Source organism: Lipotes vexillifer, unplaced genomic scaffold, assembly GCF_000442215.2.
Source record: "Lipotes vexillifer unplaced genomic scaffold, Lipotes_vexillifer_v1.1 scaffold86, whole genome shotgun sequence".
NCBI lineage: Eukaryota > Metazoa > Chordata > Mammalia > Artiodactyla > Lipotidae > Lipotes > Lipotes vexillifer.
In genome coordinates, this window is record NW_006785406.1 from 2,118,176 (window position 1) to 2,124,175 (window position 6,000).

Genomic DNA, 6,000 nt, shown 5'->3' on the forward strand with positions numbered 1-6,000 from the left:
CAAGCACTGCACCACCAGGGAAGCCCCCACAACTGTTTTTTTTTTTTTTTAAAGTTTCAATGTTGTTGCCCACCCAGGCTCTGGAAGCAATTATTAACACACCTCCCACCTGGAAGTCCTGTAGGTGTATTATATATACAGATCCCTAATGTTTTCAGCCAGCCTTTCAGCAACTCATCTCGGGCACTGTTTTTAAACAATTGGTAAGTTCTGGTAGTGGCAGCCTTCTCCATTTAGGAGGTCCTGAGATGTGTGGTGGGAAGGGGAATGGGGAATCCCTACACCTGCCGCAGAAGACATCAAGAAAATAAAAAAGCATCAAGGTTTCTGGACACTCAATTTGAACTCTATTAAGTGAAACACAGGCCCTTTGAGAGAGGTGTTTGTTCTGGATTCAGCTGTGCTCTGCTCAGAGAATGGCCTGTGGGGATAGATCTGTCACAAGCAGGCAGGTGTCTGGTTTGAGACGGAGGACTCCCTCCAGCCTGTTTGTGACCAGACAATTTTGTGATTGAAGGTGAGGCTGATGTGAGCACTCCTGGTTTCTTCAGGGCACTCAGTCTGGCCTTTGCATGAGCTCATCACTGATGGTGTGTCTGCCTTCCTGCCCATTGGCAGTGCTTGTTTCATTGTGGCCCCTTCCATTTGGCTCCCTGGGGAGCCGTGGGATGATGTCAGGGTCTCCCACATCTGTGCAATGACAAACCAGCAACAAACTAAACTCTAGTTCACAGAGGCTCACTGCCTGTCTTTCCAAGTGGTTTAGTTCATCCCGAGACTATTCTGACCATGCAAAAGTTCCTTACACATTTAATGGGGAAACACTGCAGGGGAGATCCATGAGCTGTGCCGAGAAAAAGACCATCACTGTTATTTCAGCGTTGATCTAGAAGCATTGGCTAATGCAATTATAAGAAAAAGAAATAAGTATCAATATTAGAAAGGAGAAAACAAAATTATCATTATAGGCGGTTGATACTATCATATACAAACCAAAAGAATTGGTGGGAAAAGTATTAGAAACAATAAAAGAATAATGAGGTGGCTTAGTTACAAAATCAATAAATAAAAATCAATAGCCTTAATATCTTTTACTTTTTATTGTGAAATGTATCATATATACAAAAGTATATGTGTGTGTAAATATGATTTAAAAATATATATATAATTTAAAATTAAGGGAGTAACAAATAGAGTACTCCCTGATCATGTCCCAGACTTCCCCCTAGAAATATCCATTGTTAATCATTGCCTTGCTTTGTTTATGATGTTGCCACAATTATGTGTCCCTAATTAATGTAGTTAGTTTTGCTATTTTTGATTAACTTCTTCCACTTATCATTATGTTTCTGAATCATCCATGATGATCGTGTAGCTATAGTTTATTCATTTTCTTTGCTCTATGCTATTTCATCATGTGAATGTATAACATCTTTTTTCTGAAATTCGTAAAGTAAAAAACTTGAACTGGGCTTCCCTGGTGGTGCAGTGGTTGAGAGTCCGCCTGCTGATGCAGGGGACACGAGTTCGTGCCCCGGTCTGGGAAGATCCCACATGCCGTGGAGTGACTGGGCCCGTGAGCCATGGCCTCTGGGCCGGCGCGTCCAGAGCCTGTGCTCCGCAACGGGAGAGGCCACAACAGTGAGAGGCCCGCGTACAGCAAAAAATAAAAATAAAATTAAAAAAAAAAAAAAACAACTTGAACTGATGTTTATGGTATTTATTGATCCAATTAAGTGTGAAATTTCATGTATTTGCTTCAGTAAATATTATGTGTTTGAATCTGGGGTGTTGCATCATATATCTATGTATATATAAACGTATGTATACATAGGTACATATATGTATATGTACACATGTATATACCTATGTATACATATGTATATGTGTATATTTGTACATGTTTATATATGTGTATATATATGTATACACAACAGTCTACTGTCTTTCTGAAATTAAAAAAAATGCACTGTGTTTTGTATAAAAGATTATTAGCCTGTATCGTAATTTATTAACCCATTCTCATGTTGCTGGTTATCTGAGTTGTATGAAAGTTTCCTGTGCATATCTTTTGGTGCATGTGTGCAAGACTTTCTCTAAGGTATGGATCTAGGAGTGGAAATGCTGGGTCATGACATATGCACATGTTCAGCTTTGAAACCCCATTGTCAAAGATGGCGGAGCCAATTTTTATGTCTACTGACAGTATATGAGAGCTCCCTTTGCTTCACATCCTCACTGGCATTTAGCACTGTTAGACTTTAAAATTTCTTCAATCTCTTCAATGAATATTTGTATATCAATGTGGTTTAAATTTTTATTTCTCTGGTTACTAATGAGGGTGGGCATCATTCTATGTGCTCATTGATTATTGAGATTTCATCCTTTATGAAGTGACTAACACATCTTTTGTTCATTTCTCCACCAGGTTTTTCCCTTTTTCTTGTTTATTTGTAAGAGTACTTTATATACAGATTCTTTATTGGTTATATATATTACAACTATCTTCTTCCATTTGTGGCTTATCTTTTTCTCTTTCTCAATGCTATCTTTTGATTAACAGAATTTATTTTAATTTAGTAGAATTTATTTAACTTTAAGTCTTGTTTTCTTTTGGCATCTTAATACATTCATTCCTAACCTGAAGTAATAAAGACATTTTTCTACTAAAGTTTTACAGTTTAACTTTTCTAGTTGGTATTTTAATTTACTTGGAAATAAATTTTGTATATACTATAAACTCTGTTTTAATTTCTTTCTTTCTTTTTCCAATAAGGATAACCCATTTGTTCAGCCCTATTTATCGAAAAAAAAAATTTCCTTTCCCCACTGATATACAGCATCATCTCTGTCATAAAGCAAATATACACATATGAATGGGTCTATTTCTGCGTTTCTATACTGTTTCATTAGCTTTATTTGTCTCTCCCTGCATCAAAACCATATTGTTATAATTATCATATTTCAAAATAAATCTTGATATTTGATTCTTCTTTAAATGTCTTAGATATTCTTGATTATTTGTACTTTTGTGTAAACTTTAGAGCCATTTGTCAATTTACACACACACACACACACACACACACACACAAACATAATGGGGAGAACTGAAATCTCTGTAACACTGAGTCTTCTAAAGTATGAGTAATATATGTCTCTTCATTAATTTAAATCTTATTTACTGTCTTTCCATAAATTTTTATAATATTCAACATAGAGGTCTTAACACATTTTGTTAGGGACTTGATTTTTTTTTTAATGCTATTGTAAGTGGTTAGTGTCGTTTAAAAATTTCAGTTTCTAAAAGTTTATTGCTTGTGTAAGGCAATGTAATTGATTTTGTAAATTGTTCTTTAAATAATACAATTAACAGATTTGACTTAATATAGATGTATTTAGAAACTTTTACCAATTAATTCTAGAATGCATATTTTTCTTAAGCATACACAGAGCATTTACAAATATTGGTGTCATGTTCTAGGTTGCAAACTAACTTGGAAGTACCAATGAATCTGTATCATGCACACCACCTTATGTGCCCACAATTTAAACTTAGGATAAAAACTTGTGTCTTTGGAAATATAAGACATTTCTAAATTGATCAGAGGAAGACCACAAGGGGAAACAAAAACAATATTACACTGTTTAAAGCAAAACAGTGTTGTAGTGAAAATACTACATATAAAAGTTTATGAGAAACTAACACACCATTGTAAAGCAATTATACTCCAATAAAGATGTTAAAGAAAAAAAAGCTTATGAGATAGCTCAAACAGTACTTAAAGAGAAATTATATAAATATTTTAAAAGGCCTTATATTAGAAGAAAGGCTTAAGTTTAATGACCTAAGTGTCAAAGTTATACAAAGTTAAGGACTTAGGAAAAAAGAACAGAACAAATACAAAATAAAGAAGTAATGAGATAATAATAAAAAAAAAAAGCAGAAACTAAAGAAGCAGAAAACAAATATATGAGAAAGAAGATCAACACAGCCAAAAGTTTGTCCTCTGAAATGAATCCAGAAAATAATAAAGTACACACACAAAAACAAATTTAGTATTGAAAAAGGGTACAATTTAAAGGTACAGCACATATGTAAAAAGGTAGTAAGAGAATAATATGGATGGCTTGTGCCCATCACATTACTTTCTTAAAACATCTAGGAAACATAATTAAACAAAACAGAATCAGTGACAACAGAAAATAATATTTCCACAAAATAAATAAGCAGACCCAGGCAGTTTTATAGGTGAATTCTTATAAATTTTAAAGTAACAGGTAAGATTGATTTTATAAAATTTTCTAGATAATTGAAAACAATGAAACATTCCTGGCATGTTTCATGTGTTAAGATTTCCATTAAATTATAGTTTCTAGTCCTCTTCTGAAATTCTCAATTTTACCTTTTGTTTACTTGAGTGTAAGTACAGTTATTTCAAAGTCTGTATCTGATAACCCCAATATTTGGATCCCTTATTATTCTGTCAGGGAAAAATCAGATGGAGAACAGGGCTAGCCTCCTGGGCCTCTGTTTTCCCCTAATTCTTGGTAATTCTTCACTATTTTGTTAACTTTCTAATTCTTTTAATCAGTTTTTTAAAAAATGTTTGGTCCAATTCTTAGAGTATCTTAGGGGAGGATTAATCTGAATTACCTAGTCTATCATTTCAGCAAGTGAAAATCAGTAGATTCTTACTATTCTGTTTATTTTTTTACCATGTACATTTACTATTTATTTAAATTAATTTTTTTTGGAGTATAGTTGCTTTACAATGTTGTGTTAGTTTCTACTGTACTGTAGCAAAATGAATCAGCTATACATATACATATAGCCTCTCTTTTTTGGGTATCTTTCCCATTTAGGTCACCACAGAGCATTTATTATTTTTATTTATTTATTTTTAATAAATTTATTTATTTGTTTCTTTTTTATTTTTGGCTGTGTTGGGTCTTTGTTGCTGTGCACAGGCTTTCTATAGCTGTGGAAAGCAGGGGCTACTCTTCATTGTGGTGCGTGGGCTTCTCATTGTTGTGGCTTCTCTTGTTGTGGAGCACGGGCTCTAGGCACGTGGGCTTCAGTACTTGTGGCTTGTAGGCTCTAGAGCGCAGACTCAGTAGTTGTGGTGCATGGGCTTAGTTACTCCGCGGCATGTGGGATCTTCCCAGACCAGGGATCGAACCTGTGTCCCCTGCATTGGCAGGCAGATAAACACATGCTGCGGAGCAGCTAAGCCCGTGCGCCACAACTACTGAGTCCACATGCCACAACTACTGAAGGTCGCATGCCTAGAGCCCGTGCTCTGCAACAAGAGAAGCCACCACAATGAGAAGTCTGCACACCGCAATGAAGAGTAGCTCCCTCTCGCCACAACTAGAGAAAGCCCCTGCACAGCAACGAAGACCCAACACAGCCAAAAATAAATAAACAAACAAACAAATAAATAAATAAATTTATTTTTTTTTAAAGTAAGGAAGATCTATACACTGTGACATGGAAAGCTTTCTATGGCAAGAAATACAAAATAAGTCACAGAATAACATGCAGAAAATAATATTAATACCATCAACTAACGTTTAGTGAATGTTTATGATGTATCAGGAACTGCTCTAAGGGCTTTAAATGTATTGGATAATTTGCTTCCTGAAAGATCCCTAAGACGTAGTTATCATGATTAGGCCCATTTTACATATGAGGAAACTAAGAAGCTAATGAACCTGCTTCAGATCATGCATGTAGTATGCTACAGACTCAGGATTTGAATCCAGGCTATCTTCCTCCAGAGGCCATGCTGTAAACTACTGTATTCATTACATATGACATATAGCATACCTCCTCCCCCAAAATTGTCCTAAGAATACACCAAACCATTAACAATGGTTTCTTATGGGCTTTGAAGATGTATGTGATTTTATTTTTTATGCTGTATCTGTGCTGTCCAGTATGGTAGCCACTAGCTACATATAAATATTTAAACTTAATTAAAATTAAATAAATATGAA